Source organism: Chironomus tepperi, unplaced genomic scaffold (genome assembly GCF_022539635.2).
Source record: "Chironomus tepperi strain 1889 unplaced genomic scaffold, CSIRO-AGI_Ctep_v1 contig_7, whole genome shotgun sequence".
In the NCBI taxonomy this organism is placed as follows: Eukaryota; Metazoa; Arthropoda; class Insecta; order Diptera; family Chironomidae; genus Chironomus; species Chironomus tepperi.
Genome location: NW_027226129.1, coordinates 692,724 through 717,386, shown reverse-complemented (window position 1 = coordinate 717,386; position 24,663 = coordinate 692,724). Strand labels below are relative to the sequence as shown.

The window sequence follows — 24,663 nt, the reverse complement described above, 5'->3', positions numbered from 1 at the left end:
AATTAAAGTGAAATATGACGCCGTACATCTGGTTTTAAATCAGTTTCTGGTTTTCTAAGTAAATTGTGTGTGCATGCATTAGTCATGGACATAGCTGTTGCATTATCTACGTATATGAGATATTGGATAGACACTTATAATGTAATAAAAATTTGAATTTTATTGCTGAATTTTGATTGTTTTTGTGAATGCTTAGATCTTCTGAGTAACTTAGTTGCTTACTTCACTGGCTGTAGATCCATCAACTGCGATTCAGGGCTTCTCTCAGTTGGGGTCTTAAGCTGGCTGCAATTCGTCAATTAACATCACCCAATGCTTCACTGCCTTTAGGAATGAATGACTTGAAAAGCACTTTAAGATTATCCTCAACAGTTCAATTCTAGAACTTAAATTAGACCAGTGCTGCTCAAACTATGTTCCGCGGCACATTAGTAACCTGCGACATGATTTTGAATTGCAATGATGAATCGAGGAATTGCAGTTTTGGTTGTGACTTAATATCAAGTTGTGCCACATCATAAAAAAGGTTGTCCATCCCTGCATTAGACACACAACCAGCAAACCATCCCCAAGAGAGCAGTTCAAGCTCCATCGCTGTTGTTCTCAAACCACAACCATAAGAATACATAATAACATTGCATGATCTACTTTACTTGCTACATACTTGCTACTTAAGACACGTGTAAATCCCCGACATTCTATAGAAAAATAATCAATAGATGCCTTACACAACCTTTCCATACCTCCCTCAACTCCATTTTTCCACACCGTTAACTTCAATCTCTTATAAGGAACTGACATAACACATTACATCCACAATATCCTTAATCTTTACCTTTATCACTATCGATTTATATCCAACAACAGACAATGTAATCTATTTTTAGATGATAGTCACTGCCTGATGTGCATCATGTCATGTCTTATATTAATTCAGAGGTCGGGAACAGCAATGAATTATTAATGCAATTAAGTGACTGCTGCTCATAATTGTGGCTTTAAAGTTTATTTTACTTTTTAAATGAATTAATTTGTTGACTTAAAGTAAAGCAGTAAGAATAAATGAAAGGAGATGGATGATAAATGGATGGGGATGGGTTGGTTAATTGGACGATCAATTTCCAATTAATTTTTTGTAGGGTTCGGACATCTACAGTTATTAACAGTTATCTACAGTTATCTACACTTATCTACAGTTACAAACTGTAGATAACTAACTGTAGATTTTTTGTTCGAAACAAAAAAAATCGTTATAATTTTTGTACAAAATTCATTTATTTTGATGAATTTATATCAATTTTATCAATTTATGAATTGATTTCAACATCAATAGAGATAAGCACATCACAAATCTAATTTTTGGTATCAACAACATCAAAAATCGAAGAATTTTCGTAAATCGATATGAATTTTATGATTTTTTCGTTTCTGAGTCTTTTGGATTGCCTGTGACTTGCAATTCTTTCACGAGATCATTCTACACTGGCTAAACAATCCTTAAAACAGCTTCTGTTGCTACTTTTCTCTCTTTTTCACACAAATTATTCACAAAAAACATTTTTGAAATTTAAATTAATTAAATTGATTAATATCAAGAAGAAAATGAATATGAAACCATATTTATAGCCTTATTACACTGTTGGTGATTAAAATCAGCAGCTAATTAGTGAATTTGATACGAAAAAAGAATAAAAAAAATTGTTTGTTTACAAAATTTTCGATTTTGATTAACGGATTTTTTTTCATTTAAAAATTTATCTACAGTTTGCAAACTGTAGATAACTGTAGATTTTCTGTAGATAATCTACATGTTAATAACTGTAGATTATCAGTTAGTCTTTTTCCGAACCCTAATTTTTTGTGATATTTTATTTGTGATTAATAAGGCATGTGGGATAAGGCTTGGATTTGTTGTGAATTTTTTGGTTCGAATCTTATATTTGATTCTTTGGTCGCTCAGCTTTGAGTTTCAGTCTTAACGCTCAGCTTTAAGTTTCAAACTTGACGTTCAGCTTTGCGTTTTGTCGCTCAGCTTTGAGTTTTAATCTTAACACTCAGCTTTTATCTAACGTATTTTCAATTTTGTAACTTCAAAGCTGAGCGTAAAATCTGTGCTTTAATGCTAAGTGTCAAAATTGTAACTCTAAGTTGAGCTTCAAGTCGTAACCTTAAGACTAAGCATCAAGTCTGTAATTTAAAGCTGAAAGTTAATTTTATGTTTTAAGGTTGAACATCAAGTCTATACTTTAAGGCTATACGTCAATTCTATGCTTTAAGGCTGTACGTCAAGTTCATATTTTAAGTCTAAACATCAAGTCTGTATTTTAAGGCTAAGCGTCAAGTCTATGATTCAAAGCTGAACATAAAGACTGTACGTTTTCAAAGCTGAGCGTCAATTCTGTGAGTTCAAAGCCGACTGTCAAGTCTGTTTAAAGCTGCTTTAAGACTATGCATCAAGTTTGGTCTGTATTTTTAAAGCAGAATATCAAGTCTCATGAGCTTTGATGCTTAATTCCGAGTCTTAAGACTATTCTAAGCCTTAAATTCCTCCCTTAAGTCTCACATTTTAAGGCTTTATTTCCTTTTTTTAAAAGTCCTATTTCTCAATATTGTCATCATATCCCCACATGTCTCCATAATAATAATAATAATGACAATTTCACTGCAACTTCACCTCCTCAATGTCGCGCATATAGTAATGATAATTTACATTCATTGATGTACAATACACAAAAAAAAAATCATTTATGTATATTAAATTTTTTTCTATTCTTATTCAAGTCAATGCACGTAAAGCGACAAAATTACAACAAAAAAAGAGAAGTAAGCATGTAAATGACAAAAGACTGAATTGTACAATTTTGAGTAGTCAGTCAGATATGAATATGCACTAATGATTCTTTTCAATTACAATATTGTACAGCATAGAGCTCCTCGACTTAAATTACTCAAGTTTGTTGCCTGCCTCATTTGTGTGTGCCTTTAAAGATGTCACTTTATGAATCTCGGGGAGCTAATTTTTAAGGCATAAGAAGCACAAGTTGTAGAATTGAATTAAAAATTATTATGGGAACTATTTTCATAATGGAATTAAGTTCTATGACTTGAGGATTAGAGTAATGGAATGTTAGTCGGAGGGGCGACAAATTGGAGATTAAGTTCTATTGTGGTCATTTGAGATGTTAAGTGGTTTAGAATTTAGATTATATTGCTATAGGTCGTCGTATGTGAGGAATTTTAATGGCTTGATGGTGCTAAGAACAAATGTTGTATGACATATGATGCTTGACGCTCAGCTTTAAAATATTGTTATAACACTCAGATCTGTAATTACAATTCTAACGTTGTGCATTGAAAATAAAATCTTGACGCTCAGCTTTAAAGTACTAACTTGACGTTCAGCCTCAAAGTACCTACTTGATGCTCAGCCTTAAAGCATAGACTTGACGCTCAGCCGTAAAATGATGACTTACTACCTTCAACTTTGAAATTACAAAAAAAATTGACGTTAAGCTTTAAAAATAAAGTATTGACGCTCAGCCTTAAAGTATGGATTTGACATTCAGCCTTAAAGCGTAGAATTGACGCTCAGCCTTAACCCATAGACTTGATACTAATCTCTAAAGTTAAAGATTAGATGGTCCGCTTTAAAGTATAGACTTGACGCTCAGCATTAAAGCACAGACTTTCAAATTTACAAACTTGACACTCAGCTTCAAAGTTGCTGACCAGATGCTCAGCTTTAAGGTTACAAACTTGATGCTCAGCTTTGAAGTTACCAACTTGGTGATCAGCTTTAAAATGCAGATTCGATACTCAGCTTTGGAGTTGCAGAATAGACATGTAGCCTTAAAAACAGACTTGATGATCAGCCTTATAGCTAGATTTGAAATTACTAACTTGTCGCTCTGCTTTAAAGCACAGCCTTAACGCTCAGCTTTGATACTGGAAGTTCAAACCAAAAAAAAATTAAATTGAAACTCAAATCTGAGCATCAAGACTGAGTCTCAAAGCTGAGTGTTAATACCGAAGCTTAAAGCTGAACGGCAAGAAAGCTGAAGGTCAGCGTGACTTGATGTTCAACTTTTAAATTACAAAATTGACGTTTAGCTTTGAAATTACAGGCATAAAGCTCAGCTTTAAATTTACTGACTTGGCGCTCAGCTTTGAGATTACAATGGCGAAACTCAGCTTTAGAATTGTAAACTTGACGTTCAGCTTTGAAGTTCAAACTTGACGCTCAGCCTTAAGACAAAGACTTGTGCAAATTTTGGATTATTACTGACCAGATATCCAATCTTAACATTGCAGACTTGACGCTCAGCCATGAAGCACAGCTTCCAAGCTTAGCTTCAAATCCCCAATTCACAGTTCATCATCAACATCAAGCTCAGCTTCTCAGTAATTCCCAAAATCAATTTGCTTCTCAAATCCCCCTTCGGCCATAGCAACCACAAATCTTAAAAGAACTCAAAAATGTCTTCCTCCATTGAGTCTTGAGTTCTCATCGAGTTCACCAATTCCGCTTAAATTTAATAATCAAATAATGAATTTTTATTTTTTTCGTCGTTCCTTCATCGTCGTCGCTTTTTGTGCCTCAAAACGAAGTCGCGTTAATTACTCGCATTTTAATTATTTTAAAAAAAAAATCTTATGAAGGCTGAATGAGAAGCTTGAAGATTAAATAAAATTGTGAGGTAAAAGAAGAGATGACGATAATTTTTTATGAAGAATTCGATTGTTGGATATTGGATGGAAATAAGAAGAACAAAAGCAAGCTTTGATTAAGGAAGTTTAAGATGAATTTTTTGGGTATTGTTGGATTGTTTGAGATTTTTTTGGTGATTTTTGAGGGGAAAATTGATTGAATTTTGTGGATTTTTGGTTGGAATTTAAAAAATTGACAATTTTAAGATTCGTGCGTCATATTTGGGAGAGACAGTAAACTGTCGCTCTGATACTGACGCACGGGGTCACTTTTTCTATTGTTTGCCATTATCTCTGACTTCTTTTGGGCTTCGCCGATGTGGTTTAAGGATAGTGGCTTGCTAAGCCAATGCAGTATCGTTATCGCAACTTGACAAATTGACAATTTGAGAACTCGGACTTTAGAGTCCATTTTGAGTCCAATGGAGTCTGATTCTTGAAGTCCATCCAACTTTGATCCGCAAATACAGTAGTTTATGACTTTACCCAACCTAGACTGGGTCTGTTTAGGTCTACATAACCCCAATCCTATCCCAATTCCATCTCCTCATCCAACAGCTCTACTTCACAAATTCCCAATATCCATCGCAAAATTTCACATAAAAATTCCCACTTAATATCCAATAAATTGCATTTAAAAATGTCGAAAAACTAAAAAAAGTGAAATCAAGCTTTTGCTTATTTTGTGCTGACTTTTTTTCATATTGCTTCAGTTTTACTTCAATTTTTTGCAAAGAAAACACAAAAAAATAGTTCCAAGGCTGTTTAAAATATCACATATGGTTAGATAGAAATTATGCAATCATTTTGATGGAGATGATGAAGTCGTTTGACATATGAAGAGTAGACGGGGAGGATATGAGAGTGTGTGGCGGGAAGATGGAAGGTTTGTGGTGTCTAAGAGGCTGGATTTGTCTGATTTGGGAATGATTTAAGTCAGAATTGGCAGGGTTCTGTTGTAGAGGCGCCTCCACTAGAGTCTGGACTGAAGATTTCGCTGAACTGCTTTATAGAGTCCGATTGGTGTTCTCCAATGAAGTCCGACACCAGGAGTCCTGCCAACTCTGACAGAGACAGATTATGTCACCAAAACCTTAAAACTACAACCAGCACCCATCTTAACTTCGTGATTATAACGACGAAATGGAAAAATAGCTTAGTAAATGAGTCATGACTTGGAATTGAACTCTGAACTATCAGTAAGTAAGACCGATGCTCTATCACTTAGTCTGAAGGGTGACATCTCAGCACAACCAGACTAGGTACGATTATTATCCGTAACAGTGGTGCAGTTTTTAAAACAGTGATTGGTATCATCCATGACGCTCAAAATTCTTGGAAATGTTCTGAACCGATGGGGGTTTTGGATTGGCTTACCACGATGATGTGTCATGATACAAGGTTGTCCACCACTAGGTTAGAGTGTCGGCTTACCGACCCTAGTGACCCGGGTTCGATCCCAGAGAAATTCTAATTAGATTCGGGTTCATTTTCGCTGTTTCTAGTCACATTTACTCAATTTAAGCGATTCGCGACACACAAACTGTGACCAGTTCCATTGTATTGACCATGAGTCACACTGACATCAACAGTGTTTCCCTGATTATGCCGCACAACTCCCAAACTATTCAAATTCAACTCAAAAATCAATTTCCTCATAAAAAATCATTCAAAGAGCAGTTTTTCCACACATTAAGCCACAGACAATTTTTTCCTCATTTTATTATATCCAAAAGTCTCTCAAACAATGAATGCCAATGAAGTACACAGGTAAACATACAGCATAAATGAGATAAAAAAAAAGTATAATTTCCTATAAAAATTAAATATAATAAATGTGAACAATGAATTGGCATCGACCATACGCCGAAAAGTTATTTTAATTTCCTCATAATTCAGGCACAACAATAACAGTAATAAAATTCCATCATCATTATCTCTCGTCGCGTTCGAAGATCATTTCAAGTTTGGGGCAACTGTGCCTGTGTACACGTTTATGATTATGAGACGTAATAATATGCCTTTTATAAAGACCTTCTTTATTCGCATTTTTTGATGATGGACTTCTATTGATGAGCATGAAATTTGATCAAGTCTGTGGTAGGTGATTGCGAATTGTGATTGCTCAGTTTGATGCTTTTTTGAGATTTTTTGAGGTTAGGGGACGATTAATTGTTGTGATTTTGGGCAGAAATTGAGTAAATGTTGATGGCGACGAGTCAATGATCGGTAATGAATCAAAAAGGCTGATTTTTAGACAGACGTGCGTCATATTTTAGGGATACAGTAAACTGTCGTTCTAAATATGTCGCATGGATCACTGATGAATCTAAAAATGCTGAATTTTAGACACTCATGCGTCATATTTGGGGGAGACGGTACTTTATTGTCATTCTAAAATTGACGTATGAATCAATAAGATTGAATTTTTGGGAAGACATGCGTTATATTTGGGAGAATACTGTAAAGCAGGGTTATGTAGGACTTCAGAAGTCCGACTCCAATTAAGCTTCAAAGTCAGAATCTATTAAGAATCTAGACTCCATAGAGATACACTCCTGTCACATCTGCTGTAAAGTGTCATTCCAAATACAGCGCATGGATCACTAATGAATCGAAAATAACTGACGCACGTCTGCCTAAAATTCAATCATTTTTGGATTCATCAACAATCCATGCGCCATATATAGAATGAAAGTTTACTGTCTCTCCAAAATATGACGCACGAGTGTCTGAAAATCACCAATTTTGATTCATTCTCGATCATTGACTCATCGCCATCACTTCTTCCTCATTTTCTGACCAAATACACAATAATTGATCGTTCCATAACCTCAAATACGCATGAATCCATCATATTTACAGTCTTCTCCCAAAATACACCGCATAATCCTCAATTTATCACCCAAATCCCATAAATCATCTCAAAATTCATAATAAGCATCTCAATTCCTCAAAAAATCCTCATCAAACATCAACAAAACTTAATTTCTCATAAAGTGCTTCTGGGAATGCATTTGAGTCAAACTTCTCGATCTTAGCAAAGCATAATAAATTTAAATATTTTTGGCAACGTGCCTTCAAATTGCTTTCAACACACACAGACTGAATTCCACCTGTGGATGAATAAGTCGGAAGAAGTAAAAAAGAAGTGCATTTTATTTGAGTTGGCAACAAAGTTGTGAATTTTTTTTTATTTTGATTTATGAATCACTGAAACTTAACCTCGATTACCCCTCGTTCATCAGTGTATGATTTTGATGTTGTAATTCCACTTAGAAATCCTTGCAATTCTCTTTTTGATTCATCATCAGTTATACTTATGTGTACGCATTTACACACATGTCTATCAATTATTCGATCAATTATTGGGTAATAGGAGCGTATTCAGGGGGAATTGGGGGAGCTGGGGGAGGCAAGGAATGATTTGGAGCAGTGATGGACAATCTGTGTTCCGCGGCACTCCTTTGTAGTAAGCTTGGACTGATATCGCAAATGACACAAGCTTTATGGCGTTTTTACGAATTTTTAACGGTACAATTAGCACGCTAGTGCCGAGGAACACAGGTTGCCCACCACTGCACTATTTAAGAGCAATGAACGACAACCTATGTGCCGAGGTACTCAAGTGAAATGTCATAAATCATATGCTGTGTACAGTTTCAATCGATACTAATTACTAAGAAGTGCCGCGAATAATTAAAGGTTGACCACCACTGGATTGGGGTCAACCCTTCCCTACACCCCCCTATCTCATCCCTAACCTTTAACTCAGTAGTCAACAAAATATAAATCCATAAAATAAAATCACATAAGAAAGAAGACAAATGATGATGTAAATTGACCCTGAACCAACGTGCTTAACAGCAACAAAGAAGAATTGAGGAAAAGAGAAAAAGAAGCTACACAAAATAAAAAAAACTGGGAATGATAGAAGCACAGCTACATACTCAATGAGACGACACATTTGCAGTAACAAAGCAAAAAACAGCGAGGCTTGTTGTTGTTGTTGTTGTGGGAATTTACAGAGTTATGCGATGTGATCTTGTGACGTTTTGTCTGGGTACGTGGAAGAGAAATTAGCGAGTTTTGTTGTGGTTGGATTGGATGTGCTGTAATTGGTGACTAAGAGAATTGAGAGGAATTTTGTAAATATTTTGTAGAAAATGTGTTAATTTTTTGAGTTGAATTATGGGGTGGGTCGTGACTCGAAGGTTGTCCACCACTGGACTAAGCTATTCTGCATTAGAAACCTAAGCTAAATTGACAATCATAACTGTCATTTGCCTAAGAAGCACATACCTGCATTTCCTGGATTTTAGATGGCCAGGCATGCAGTTTTGGACTGTTCCTCATAGTTCGTCTAAGGCTGCATGTCAGCATGGATGTCTTTTGTGGTAATATGTTGCAAATTGCTGCCCTAAAAGCTCCACTAAGAAGCCTCTTCTAAGCTCGAAAATTAGCGCTTTAAACCATCATAAACTCATGTTGCTTCCCTACTTGGTTACATTCCAGTCTAGGAGCTTTTGATTCGAAGGTAAATGCATCTAAAATTCCAAAATTTTATTTCATAAAATCCAAAAAAGCGTCTTATTCATCATCAATTCAGATTACTCCCTTACTTGTACCATATTACAGCCTAGGAACCTTCGATTCGAAGGCTGATCCATCGAAAATTCTTAAATTTATCTCCATCATAAAAGCGCTTTAAACATCATCAACTCAAATTAATTTCTTACTTGCTACACATTCCAGCCATAGAATCTCTAAATCTGAGCTTTTTTCATTAAAAATTTCTCAATTTTCCTTCACAATACTCAAAATGCGCCTTATTCACCACTAACTCATATTACTCTCTTACTAGTCCACATGTTAGCCTTAAAACCTCCAATTTGCAGCCTGGTTCATCAAAAAATTCCTCATTTCCCCTCAATAACCTCCAAAAAAGCGCTTTATCTACCATCAACTCAAATTACTCCCTTACTTGTCCCATATTACATACAATTTTATTATTATTTCACTGCCAACCCAACATGATACTGAATTTATTACTTTATCTTCACATACTCGAGCTAGTCTTTTGACTCAAGGACGTTCCTTCATCGTTTCCCTACATGATGAATGTTGTACACATCCAACATGGATGATACACAAAAGCATAATTAAAGACTATCTTTATTCAATATCTCGTGATTTCTTATTATTTTGTTGGATATTCCTTCATTTCAATTGAGTATTTAAAGATGAGAATTCTCACGTTTTTGTGTCTGAAATTCTGAATGGAATCAAGGGGTGGACAACCTGTGTGCTGCGGTACAATTTTGGTAGAATGATGAACAATATATGTGTCGCGTCACATTAGTGTGTGACAGTTGCTTGGCCAGTATTTTAACGTTAATTGACTCCAGACCTGGACAACCTTTTATGCCACGGCACACCTTGATGCTGCGATGAGCAACCTTTGTGACGCGACGCGCTAGTGTGAAATGGGGAATCGATACCGAAGCCGCACACGTCATACAGTTCATAACATTTCCATCACGGCCCGTGAAAAAAAAGGTTGTGCACATCTGGATTCAATTTAGAATTAACATATTGACTAAGCCAGTTGTACTAACTATTGTGCCGTGGGTCGAAGGTTGCCGATGATTCAACTGAAGTTTGTTGTGGCACACAGGTTGGTCAGCACTGATTCGAGTTGAACCGCGGCACACAGGTTGTCCATCACTGCACCAAGGTGTGTCTCATCATACATGTTGCTCATCACTGAATCAAGTTGTGTCGCATCACGTAGGTTGTCCATCATTCTCACAAAATGTACCGCGTCACAAAGGTTGCCCATTCTTGCATCAAGTTGTGTCACGTCACACAGGTTGTACATCATTCTACTAAAATGTCCCGCGTCACGCAGGTTGCCCACATCTGCACCAAGGTTCAATGTGTTCCGCGTCACAAAGGTTGGCCACATCTGCATTCTAAACTATTGAATAATGAATGAATAAAGCCTAGATCATTCTAGAATGTGCTGAATTGAAGGTTCTTTTAGAATTTTGTTATCATAATTTTACGTTTAAAATGTGAATTTTTACTTTAATGAGTTTCGTTGAATATGAATGAACAACTTTGAGTTGTTTGTGGTGGCTGCGGTTAGGGATGAGTTAGTTTTAATGGCAAAGCTTTGCTTGAGATTTTCGTGATTTTGAAGGTCTTTTGTGAATTATTTAGTGAGAAATTTGAAGTGAATTTTAATGTTTTTGAGTGCTTTTTTTGGGGGGAATTTTAGGTTTGGTATTTTGGAGAGGATTTTGAGGATTAGCATTAAGTATTGTATAGGAGTTTATGACTTAATGATTGGAAATCAAGACCAACTTAGTCTTGAGGCCGAATTTTTTCGCTCCAAAAGGTCGGGATTCTGATTTGGTATTTGATTCGGTATTAAATCCAGTTCTAGGCTTACATGACACTCAATTGATGTCGGATTCAATTAAATTCAGCCTCAAGCAGGCCGGACTTTAGCTTGGTGTTGGTTTGAGTCCATTTGGTCAAAGGCCGATCTGACACTGACTTAGTGTCAAATTCGGTTCAAAATCCGATCCCAGGTAGGACTAACTTGAAGTCGGTTTCGGCTGAAAATCCGGTCTCGGGTCGGCGTGATACCAATTAGGTGTCGAATTCGGTTCAAAATCTGGTCACAAGTTGTTATGACTCTGATTTGGTGTCAGATTCCAGTTAGAACTCTTCCTTGATGTCCCTGACTTGGTCACCATCCCAGACTCTTACCGACCGGATAAAACTCTTGATTTTTCATCATTCTTGACAATTTTTTTCCGATCATTTTCCGCACCCTTAAACTCACTTCAATCCCCTCCAAAAATCGTCCCATTTCAATCAAAATCATCGCAATCACTTCCTTTACATCACTAAATGTTTTCCATCCTTTTTAACCTTACAATCAGACATAATTAACACTTGTCGACCAACCAGTCTTAACATGTAGCTTGTCATATCTCAATCACAGCAGCATCAGCAACAAAACAACAAAAGGAAGTGCTTAAAAAATTCTCAGAAATTTTTACAATTTTTTTTTGTTCCTTTTTGTTGATTAATTAATGGCTTTAATGTCTCTCTAGTCTCTTCTAGTAGCTGATGATGATGAAATATGTGATAATAGTTAAGTAAAATGTGAGGGAAATTTCATAAATCAATTAACATGACTGGGTGGATTAATGACTAGTGTGAGGTGTAGATTGTCACTTTTTTGTGATGTGATTGAAGGTTGTTGAGGTGGATTTGCTGTTATTGAAGGTTAAATTGAGGGAAATTGGGTCAATTTTGAGGTTATTTTGACATCAAATTCCAATTTGACAATTTTTAACCTGAGTCATGTCGACCCCCGCCCAAATTTTGAGCCAAATTTGACACCAAGTCCTTATCACGCCAGTCTGGGACCGGATTTGAGTCGAAGCCAATATCAAGGCAGAGTCACGTCTATTTGAGACTGGATTGTTCTTTGCAATTCGGTCTGTGACCACTACCAAGAAGTGCTTTAGCACACAAGTGACCCACAAGTGTCCCACCATTGCACTAAATCGTCAAAACACCGCTATAGACACTAAAATATGAGTTCCACAAAGCATAAATCTTATCGTATCAACACTTTTTTTTTATTTACATAATATGTGTATGTGTGTGTGAGTGAGATGGAGACATCAGGCAATATTACTATTCAAACAAGTCGTTTTTAGCCCAATTTTTTTGTGCTTCAATTTGAATTTTTTGTGGTGATAAAAAAGTTTTGGTGACGACTTTTTTGGGTTATCTTAAAACTGAACAAATTCCTCTAACATGTGAAACACGAGTTGATGAATAAACGAGAATGAGAAAAAAAATATTTATAAATCATTTGTTTCCTTCCTCATTTTTATTGTTGTTTGATGTTCTTGGCTTTGTAGTGTGATTGCATGGCGTCATTAAGTGAGTGAAATGGAAAGTTGAGCGACTTTTTTTTGGGTGACTTTTTTGATCGTTTTTTGGTCGATTTTGGGGGTTTTTGGGCATTTTTGAGTATTACAAGTCAGATTCGGATATAAAACCGGCCTCAGGCTGACATTACTCTAATTTAGTGTCAGATTCGGATCAAAATCCCGTCCAGGACTGACTTGACATTGATTTAATGTCGAATTCGTGATGAAATCCAGTCAAAAGTCGACTTGGAGTCAAATTCGGTTCAAAATCCGGTCTCAAATCGACGTGACACAGGCTTGGTGTCGAATTTGGCTCAGAGTCCGGTCCAAGGTTGACGTGACACAGTATTGGAGTCAAATTCAGCTTAATTCCGGTCCCAGAATGACGTTATTCTGATTTAATTTTTGATTAGGTTCAAATCTGGACTCTGGCAACTAGAATTTGTCGAAATCTTGGTTTTAGTCTCTATTCATAACTATTCTATATTATCCCACTCGGTATTGATTAATGTTCTCAGAAAGTGCCATTAATTATCTTTTTAAATAAGCATAGAAATACTGTAAGGAATGAAGTAACTTGATATCTTGTTTATTTTGAGACAGAGCAAATTTTCGACTGAATTTTCTAAGAATAGACAAAAGTGTCAAATGATTTAAGATAGTCAGATTAATAATCTAGAGTCTTACAAAGTCAAAAAGTCAACGGCAAAGAAATTATCAAAAATCTGACCTTTGGCTGATTTGAGGTCGAATATCAAGAAATATGGGATGGAACCAGAGTCATGTTAGCCTGGGATTGGATTGCTGACCATTGTGTCTTCTGAAAAATCGGTTAAGGGAATGTTCGGAGCTTACGTAACGCATAAGGGATAATTGGTACAATTATGTCACGTATTACACAATTTGGTTCAGGATTTTGCTATAAAACATTAAATTGGAAGGTCAAAAGCAGCTTTAAAACACTATATTTAGGGTTCCGTAATTTACAAATGTTCCCTAATTGATCAAAAATTTTGCCTCAGGTCGACGTCACTCTGCCTTGTTTTTGGATCCGATTTCCAAGAGTCATATCAGCCTGGTGTCAGATTGTGACTCAATAATCCAACTTCTGCTATTCTACATATGTCAATTATCCAAAATATCCCCAATATCCCCAAATATCACCAAAATATCCAACAATTCTCATCAATACATCCACAATTTACTCCTAAAAGACTCACCAAACATTCACTTATCTGCAATTTTGTGACATTATATTCTATACCTTCTTCTTTGTACCTTCAATAAATCATTACTCAAGTCTGCAAAATTTGCATTTTTTCTTCTTGTCTCTTCTTTATTCACCTTTACAATTTTTGCATTAAAAATGCAAATGTGGACAAAAAAAAAGTTTTGCATCTGATGAAGAAATCAAAGAAGATTTAAAGAATGTGCAAATTTTGTATAAAGTTGAATATAAAACGGTGAAAAGTAATTCAGAATTAAGAAGAAGAGCAAACTGGTCATGAGTTGATTTTGCGACTTAAAACGTGCACGAAATGATTTCGCATGAAGATGTAAGAATTCTCATTAATATGGAAATAGAATTAAAGGTGTGGCAAAGGTGGGAATTTTGAGGGAATTTGTTGTAAAAATTATGCAAGTTTTTGCTCAGTTTTGTGCAAGTTTTGCTCAGTTTTATTCAAGTTTTGCTCAATTTCAGTCAAATTTTGCTCAATTTCAGTCAATTATTGCTCAATTTGAATCAAGTTTTGTTCAGTTTTTATAAAATTTTGCTCAATTTTAGTCAAGTTGTTGCTCAGTTTCAAACAAGTTGTGCTCAATATTAGCCTATTGTTGCTCAATTTTATTTAAGTTTTGCTCAATTTTGGTCAAGTTTTGCTCGATTTCAATCAAGTGTTGCTCAGTTTTAGTCAAGTGTTGTTTAGTTTTAGTCAATTTGTTGCTCAAATTCATTTAAATTTTGTGGGATTTGAAATCCCATCAACTAATCAATTTATTATTTAATACCTGCCGCATTCCATCTGTTGCTGTGTCACCATTGGAGACCAATTATTGCCAATACAGCTAATAAATTATCTTATTCTATCTAAAAAGCACCAAAATTCATCTCAAATGTTCACTGATTGGCTCAAGTTGTTTTAAAACAATTAAAAAAGTGCCTTCAAGTGTCCACGAGTAGCTGCACGAACACTTGTGGATTTTTGTCGATTTTTTTGAGTATTAAACAGCAATTAAAAATTAAATTGAGAATGATTAAGGAAGTCAGACTGAATATCTTATTAATTTTGAAATTTATCTCCAAAAATTGCTAAAATCTGATGAATTTTATTCTTAATTTATGACATAAATACCAAGAATTAAGCAACAAAAATCCTTATTAACTATTTGTCATAATCTGTGTACAGCAACACTAATTACTGTCGTGTATTCTTATCATTAATGATGAAATAATTGCCACATAAATTCCAAGAAACATAAGCCAGACATTTTTATGTTGTTTTATTCCTATGCAATTAAGAGATATCATATAAGAGGATTAATGTGTAATTGGATATATTATGGGACATTTGGGGTAGTGTTGATTGTGGATAGTCTTGTTATGGATGTGTTTTATATAGTTTAATATTTAGTTTTAAAATTCGACAAAATTAAGACAATTTGAATTTGAAATTTACTCAACTGAGCAACACTTGATCAAATCTGAGCAACACTTGCATATGAATGAGCAAAACTTGACTTCAATTGAGCAAAACTGAGCAAAATTTAGCAAAATTCTGTCAGAATTGAGCAAAATTTTTTTGAAATTGAAAAATGTCCAATCAAAACTGAGCAACACTTGACTAAAACTGAGCAACACTTGACTGAAACTGAGCAACATTTTTTTCTAAAATTGAGCTAAACTTGTTCAATAACTCCCCAAACCTGACAAAGCTCATCAAAATCAAACAAAACTCATAAAATTAATCAAACAATCCCCGTCCAAAAATCCTTCAATAATTAATTAACTTTATCTTTGCAAAAAAACTCAAAATCTCTACATCAAGTCTCACGGATTCTCATCATCCCATCATCCACGTTAAGGTCACATCAACATCACATTATCGGCACCGCCAACAATAGCTGCACAAACAATATTTCTTCTTTAATCACTCATTTCAATTCCATTCAGTCATAGCTCATTGATAGCTATAAAGCCTGTCATAAAACATTTTTTATTGAGTGCCGTTAAACAATTATTTAAAAAATTCCAATTTTTTTGAGCTTCTGCAAATATAAATTTCAAGGCTAAAAAAAAAATGTGGAATTGTTTAATGACTTCAACCTCATCGATATGAGCAATTTTTTGTATGGTCGATTGATAATTTTAGAAAATTACAATTGGGTGCTTCTTTTTGTTTTATTGATTGTTATTGATTATATGAGAACTTATAATGAGGTAAAGGATGTTTAGAGGAAAAACATATTGAGGATAAATGAGGGGTGGGGGTTATGCAATCGTAGGGTGGGTGTGTGTATTGATGTTAAGGATGACTCATGTGGCATAAAAGCATATTGGAATTGAGGAAACTTGCATTAAATTGGTCTGAAGTTTTGCTCAATTTTATTCAAATTTTGCTCAATTTTAGTCAAGTGTTGCTCAGTTTCGATCAAGTGTTGCTCAGTTTTAGTCAAGTTTTGCTCATTATTAGTCAAGTTGTTGCTCAATTTTAGTGAAATTTTGCACAATCTTAATTAAGTTTTGCTCAATTTTAGTCAAGTTGTTGCTCAATTTAAGTCAAGTTGTTGCACAATTATAGTCAATTGTTGCTCAATTTTAGTCAAGTTGTTGCTAAATTTAAGTCAAGTGTTGCTCAGTTTAAGTCAAGTATTGCTCAATTTTAATCAAAATTTGCTCAATTTTAATCACGTGTTGCTCAGTTTTATTCAAGTTTTGCTCAATTTTAGTCAAGTGTTGCTCAGTTTTAGTCAAGTGTTGCTCAGTTTTAGTCAAGTATTGCTCAATTTTATTCTCAATTTCCTCACATTTTCCTAATTCAATTCCAATTTTCCCTCTAATTTTCACAACATTTCCACACATTATCATCTATTTTCATCTTTAATAATCCACTAATGAGAATCAAATGTCTTTCAATTTTCATGGAAAATTGTCCTTAAACAGACGCTAATTCACATATTTCACAATTAAATTGCGTCTCATTTTACCACAAGCCCTAACATTAGAGGCTAAATTGCCTGTTTCATTATATCGTAAACGAGAATCTCAAACTGAGCTGTTTTTGGAGGTTATTTATGGAAAATTAATTAAGTTTTTTGAATGTTCTTGCTGAGATTTTTATGGCTGTTGATTAGGGGAGCTGGTTTGGCTGATTTGGGTTAAAAAATAAGGAAATTTTGAGAAATTTTCATGAAAAATCTCGGAAAATTGTAGAAATTCGTTTAAAAAAAGTGAATTTGACCACTTTTTTGACCTTCAGACCAACCCCATTATCCCCCCTCCCCCACATTACATGTCTTAACACAACATACATTCAGCCTTAACTACGCATTCCACAGGATAATAGCATCAAGGTCGCAATAAAGAAAAATAGAATTTTCTAGTCGGAAATAATTTATAAATTTACTACACAAACCCCTTCCTGCCTCTTTAATAGCATGCATGCCTATAGTAATGCATAAATTACATCAAACATATTGCCTAACTGCGCAACACATGCAACCTTTCTTTGAACATTCAACAGTAAAATTCACTTTAGTTCAAACATAATTTAATGGAATGAAGGCACTCAATTTGAGGTGCAAGGTGTGGGAAATGAGGGATTGGGGTTGATACTTAGGAAGGGTTTTCTAACCGAAGATAACCGAAGAGACAAAAGAGAACCAAAGATATACGAAGAGATCCGAAGAAGCCAAAGAAACCGAATAGAAACGAAAGGAAATGAAGAGAAACCCGAAGAGAGACCGAAGAGAAACCGAAGAGAAACCGAAGAGAAACCCGAAGAGAAACCGAAGAGAAAACCGAAGAGAAACCCGAAGAGAAAACCGAAGAGAAAGACGAAGAGAAACCGAAGAGAAACCCGAAGAGAAACCCGAAGAGAAACCCGAAGACAAACCGAAGAGAAACCGAAGAGAAACCGAAGAGAAAACCGAAAAGATAACCGAAGAGAAACGAAGAGTACCGAAGAGAAACGAAGACTGAAATCTGAAGAAGACCGAAAAAAACCGAAGATTAAGATTGAAAGAATCCAGAGTCTCCAATCCTTGCCTCAATCTCCACAAAATTACAAAACATTTTTTCAAGTTCACCAGTCTCAAATCCCACAAAATAGAACATTTTATGCAGTCATTAAACGGTCGAGTTAGGAACAAAAAAAAAAACGTGACATTACAATGTAACAGCAAATAATAATAAAAATAAATCAGCAGCAGCAAAAAATTAAAAATTTGAAGCTTTTTACGACCTTGAACTCAAAAAAATGCGCTGAATTGAACAAGACAAGGAAAGAAATAGAAAAATTGTCATGCATGCCGAGAAATTACCGATTTTTACACGTCTTTAAGCTTTTTTTTTTTTTGCTGAGATTTTGACTTAGACTTGGTGGGAATTGCGGATGAATTGTGAGACTTAAAAAAATTGTGCGGAATTGGAATGTCAGTTTGTGTGTAGTTTGTGAAGATAACGGATCGATGTGTAATTATTGATGTGGATGTTGACCTGTAATTTATTATTTGATGGATGGACTGGAGGTGAGGTTGATGAGTTGCTGTGTAGTTTGGGATTAAGACAGTGTTTTTGGTTATCTGGGGTTGATAGGTTCGGTTTTTGGTAAGTTAAGCTTGGTATGGGTGCATCATTTGTACGATATCGTCATTTTATCATCCCTTGTGTACCTCTGTACCGTAACAATGATGCATCTATACCGAACTGTATCATAATAATCAATTGAACTCCCTAGTTCGAATCCTACTGTCTCATTAGCCCGAATAGCATTGATATGGTTCATGGGATCAAATGAGCTTCGAGCCTATTTTCGAAAATATATTCAAAATCCATGAACAGACTTGTGTGATTTTGGTCTGGGAACGGCATTAAAGGCACGGACACCCCGACTCCGAGAATTAAAAAACCGTTAATTTTGTAACGGTTTTTTTATTTTTGAAATTTTTTGTTTGCTTTTTTGATTAAATTTCAAAAAATAATGGTTGGGCATGGTCAATTTTTCCGGATACGACCTTGGTTCCACCCAAGAGTGAATGAATTCAGCATCAGTGTCAATCCAAGCTTCAACTCCCCCAGCTCACCCCAACCCATCAAATCCAATTTTCTTCCAATTTTCTTTTCCTTCCAAAATTCAATGATTTATTCATAACGACCACAATCAGCCTTTTTCTATCTATAGCCGGTCTCGTGTCAACTTTCATTCATGACTGCTGCCTGCCTTGCCTGACTACCGTTTCATGTTACAAAACGAGAATCAATTAAAATTAATTTATGCGTACAGAACTGAATCTAGAACCAAAAAAAAATCTAGTCACTGATATCGGTCATTTAATCCACACACAATTAAATAAAAAATGATCGCTTCCGTTTCAGCTTACGTAATCGTTGAACTTAGAGACGAGAAATAACAATAAATGTGAATACATGTCGCATGGCTTAACAGTGTCTGTAAATGTATTGGACAGAGTGTGGACGTCTCAAATTCGAATTTTCGACATTAGATTGTCGAAAAATTCGAAAATTTCGAACTCAACTTATTTTAAAATAAAAATTTACGTTACGAAGAAAAGTAAAAATAACGGTCAAAAAAAATTTGAATTTTAACGACAAAAATATTTTTTTTGAAAAAAAATTAACGGTCATTTTTGAGACAGCCGCACTCTGATATCGGAATGGAATGGCTGAAAAATGAGAATTATTTGAAGTAAAAAGAAGCATGAAGTTTTTTGAATGAAATTTGGATGAAGAAGGAACAGAAAAAAAAAATGTTATTTTTTGGTTCTCTTTTTACTTCCCGAAAGTTTAATGATCTCGATCAAAAAGAATTTTTGTAGTTTTTTTTGGAACTGCTTAAAGAATGACTTGAAGATGACTGTGTTGAGTTTTGAGTTTTTGGAGACTTGTAGGAGCATTGACTGGATTTTTGGGGAGAAGGTCTTTTGATTAAGCTATTGAGATCGTCATGGGTTGTCATTAACCAGAATTAAGTAGAAATCTGACAGAAATCCAGTCAAAATCTGATCAAAATTTGTTTAAAATCTGACTAAATTTCAATAAAAATTTGATTTAAGTCTGCTTCAAATTAAGAGATCTTATAGGTTCCGACAAAAATATGTCCGATTACTCAAAACTTGACCAATATTTGATCGAAATTCAATCAAAATCTGACCAAATTCTATTCAAAAACTCTTTCAAAAAAATTCTGACAAAAGTCCAAAATCTGACGAAAATCTGATAAAAATTTAGTAGAAATCTAGCAAAAGCCTGACTGAAATTTGATCAAGGTTCCAACGACCCAAAGTAGGTACCAAAGATCCAAATCAGATACCAAAGACCCGAATCAGGCAATAAATGACTTGGATCAGGTGCCATAGACCTAAATCAAGTGTCAGAGACTCAAATTAAGTTCCAATGACCCGATTTGGATAACAAAGATCCAAATTAAGTTCCAAAGACTCAAATTAGGTGCCAAAGTCCCAATTAAGGAACCAAAGACATGAATTAGCCATCGTAGACCAAGCTTAGGTACCAAAACAAGAACCTAACCTCAAAAAATCCCAAAACCAGTTCCCAGAACAATCAACAAAAGCAGTTCCAACCACAAAATTTCCCACTAAACCAGCAACAACAACAACAATTTTGTTCCTCATGTGCAGCACAAATTTTAACATTATTTTAATTACACATTTATTGCCACATAACCTTAAAAATTACATCACAAGAATTGCTTAATTGCAGCATTAAAAGCATGCAACTTGTGACTTTGTCTTTTGTGTTTTACATCCACAAAAAGGTAGAACTTTCAAGCAGCAATGGCAGTCAAGAAAATTACGTCATAATAACTTTACACAATTCATCTCACTGTGTTCAGCACATTCAGTATGTGCTTACGTTGTTGCTTACACAAAAGTCTTTTTATGCAGAAAATGTAAGAACATTTGACTTCGGATGAAGCCATAGAAAATGAGAAAGAAAAGAGAATTATTAAATTCTTTGGTGGATTAAAGTAAAGAAGTAATGGGTATAAGGCGCATTTTGGGTAAGCAGCATGGCGTAGGATGGTTTTGAAGGAATTTCGGATTTAAAACAGATGTCGAGTCCCAAATTTAATAAAATTCAGCTTGAATGTAAGTGGATGTAAGGTGGATGGGAGGTGCATGGTGGATGATTTTGGGGAAATTTTGAAATATTTTGAGAATTTTTAGAAATTTTAAAAAATTAAAAAAATTAAAAAAAAATTAAAAAATTCAAAAAAAAATGAAAAATTTGAAAAATTTAAAAAATTAAAAAATTCAAAAAAAAATGAAAAATTTGAAAAATTTAAAAAATTAAAAAAAAATTCAAAAACTTCAATAATCTGAAAAAATTTAAAATTTTAAATTTAAATTCAAAAAATTTAGTAAAATATTTAATTTAATTTTTTTTTAATTTTCAAATTTTTTAATTTTTTTCAAATTTTTTTTAAATTTTCAAAATTCTAAATATTTCAGAAATTTTTGAATTTTTGAAAAATTTTTGAATTTTTTAATTTTTTTTTTAATTTTCAAATTTTTTAAAAAAATTCAAAAAAAGCAAAAAATTCAACTAAATTTTCAATATAACCTCAAAAAAATGCTCATCAAAGTCCATCACCTTCACTGGCATGTCCATTAGCATTCACATTTCATTTACATTCGTCTATTGCATGTCAATAAAATAATCAAATCAGATAATTTAAATGTTCTGTAAATTTTTTTTATGTTTAAAAAGTAATTTTTTATTTTCAATGTCTACAATTATTTTATTCTCTTTTTTTTTTTGTTCCTCTCTTTCTAGCATCGATCGAGCAGTCATGACTCGTCGTCAACGTATTTAGTGGAAAAAAGTGCTGACAAACTTGGCAGCAAAATTGAAATTTAATTAAAAAGTTAAAGGAAATCTCAACAAGATCTGAAAATTGAGGAATTTCAGCATTAAATTAAAGGATTTTGGAATTGACAACAACAACAACAACAGCAAGCTTGGTCAATGTGGCCACAGAATATGCCGACGATTTTGAATCTCCAACATATGTGAGTAGACTTACCATTTTAGTCAATATTTTGAGCTATTTTACCGAATTTAACCGAGTTTTGTCGAATCTGACCGAACTAAAGCCGAATATTACCGAATGTTACCGAATTTGTCCGAATGTTACCGAATATGATACGAATGTTACCGAATCTGACACGAATGTTACCGAATCTGACACGAATGTTACCGAATCTGACACGAATGTTACCGAATCTGACACGAATGTTACCGAAATTGACCGAATGTTACCGAATGTGATACGAATGTTACCGAATCTGATACGAATGTTACCGAATCTGACCGAATGTTACCGAATTCTTCCTAATCTTACCGAATTCGATCAAATTTTGCTCAAATCAGGCCAAATTTCTCTGAATTAGACCATTTTTATCCGAATCCGTGTGTCTTTAATTCTCCTCAATCCCCATTCCACCCAATTTCCCATTCCAATTCCCAAAATTCAACATTCTACATGCGTGATTATTTCACCATCAATTAATTACTCAGCTCAATAAACCTTAAATTAATGAAAATTTCATTCATTATTTCGGACTGTACCCAAAAGCAGCACACCTTATTCACCCTCAAAACTCATCAATAATCATGTCCATCATCCCCACATGATGTAAACTTTTCATATCAATAAATCAAGTCAGTTTATTGACATTTTAATCTTTAAGCCTTTAAAACCTTACAAATCCCTTTCATATTGCTGTATTTAAGAGCTTTATTATCTTTATTAATCCTTCAAAATTCCACCCAAGTCTGAATGGGTTGTAAAAAGTATTTAAAGGGTGTAGCATTTGAAGCTGTTATTGTAACGGAATGGATATAAATTCTAATAAGAAGTAGAAATTGGGTTAAAGGAGGAATCAAATTGATGGATTGAAGGTGCAGCAGTCAGAGGTGTTGTCTGTGTCTGTGTCTCTCTGTGTCTCTCTGTGTCTCTTTGTGTCTCTCTGTGTCTCTTGTGTGTCTCTTGTGTGTCTCTTGTGTGTCTCTTGTGTGTCTCTTGTGTGTCTCTTGTGTGTCTTTTGAGTGTCTCTTGTGTCTCTTGTGTCTCTTGTGACTTTTGTGTCTCTTGCATCTCATGTGTCTCTATGTCTCTATGCTGTGGTGTCTCTGTTGCTTTATCCATGCTTCTCTTTCTCTGTGTCATGGTGTCTTGGTGACTTTGTGTCTCGGTCTCAATGCTACCCCATAAATTGCCATTTAAACCCAACAAATACAAAATTATCAATTTTATAAGGCAATTCCAAGAATACAATAAATCCCCAATTATTTTAATCAAAACGCAGGGGGAAGATTACTTGGCGTGAAAATTATACGCCATTTCCCGCCAGCAGTGTGAAATTTCACGCCGATGGCGTGAAATGGCGTGAAATGGCGTGAATTTCACAAAATTGGCGTGAAATTTCACGACACAGTTTATTCTGTAAATGACTTTGACCTTACTGGATCTTGATATTTGATCAGGAAAGTAACTTTGACCTTACTGGATCTTGATTTTAGTTCGTGGAAGTGACTTTAACCTTACTGGATCTTGATTTTAGTTCGTGGAAGTGACTTTGACCTTACTGGATCTTGTTTTTAGTTCGTATAAGTGACTAAAAACAAGATCCAGTAAGTCCAAAGTCATTTATACAAACAAAAACCGAGATCCAGTAAGATCAAAGTCACTTCCACGAACTAAAAAACAAGATCCAGTGCGGTCAAAGACACTTTGCCAACATTAAAGCAAGATCCAGAAAGATTCAAGTCATTTCCAAGGAACTATCATAAAAAATAACAAAATCGTTAGGACAAAAAAGTTAAAAATATGCTTTAATCACTAAAGTATACAAATATTTAGCCGCCGACATTAGTGACTTGGATCTCTGACCCCTGAGAAAACCGAATTTCAGATCGGTTCTCTTACTTAGGGTGAAAATCAACTTAAAAACCAATTTAAAGATGAAAAACCATTGGAAAAGTCGATTTTAAAAATAAAAAAAATTGGTGTGAAATTTCACGACGCTGGCGTGAAAGTGGCGTGAAACGGCGTGAAATGGCGTGAAATTTCACGCCACGGATGTGAAATTTTTGGCGTATACGTTTCACGCCAAGTAATCTTCCCCTGTCAAAACGACAATAAGTATGATAATGCAGATTAATAAACATTGTCAGCCTTTTTGCTATTATCTTATCATACAAAGTCATTAACACATTCCAACCATTTTCAGTTATTTATTCATTTATTTTGGACATACTTTCGAATATGTCAAATATTCATTATCTGCTAAGCATTTTTGGGTATTGTTAGTCCAATATTTGCTAACTTGTTGTTAGTCATCAAGTTTTTGGAAGATTTAGGTTGAATTTAATTGTGAACTTTGAGAGTATGTGAAGGTAAATGCTGGAAAATGGAATTTTGGTGACTATACTGTATGATTGAGTATTTGTCGATTAAATAAGATAAGTTGCATGCGACATGCTATAATAAATTTGATTTATCGATCCAAAAATTGGTGTGATGTCGTGTGCATTGTTAGAGGCCTTGTCATATCGATGACATTGTATATCAGAGTAGCCTTGACTCGAATTCATAATGTTAGAATCTTCCCAAATTGAAGGATCGGTTTCTAGCGGGAATCCCGATTTTTATGGCCAACCCTTGTCAAACAAATTGAAAAGACGGCCAAATTTTGCTAAAAAAATTAAAATTCTCAATTTTTATGA

The 24,663-nt window shown here is 34.5% G+C and overlaps 1 protein-coding gene across 2 annotated transcripts in view; it reads left to right on the top strand.

The window, feature by feature from the left end:
• The window catches only part of LOC139089398 (beta-1,3-galactosyltransferase 5-like), a 31,972-nt gene that overhangs the window by 3,934 nt on the left and 3,375 nt on the right, over positions 1-24,663 (top strand). Inside the window, exons 1-2 of one of the 2 annotated variants that reach the window (XM_070639046.1) lie at positions 18,283-18,419; positions 21,709-21,944. The gene's annotated coding sequence lies outside the window, so the exon portion shown is untranslated. Of the gene's footprint in view, positions 1-18,282; positions 18,420-21,708; positions 21,945-24,663 lie in introns of those variants that run through there. The other variant, XM_070638971.1, reaches the window with a different exon arrangement.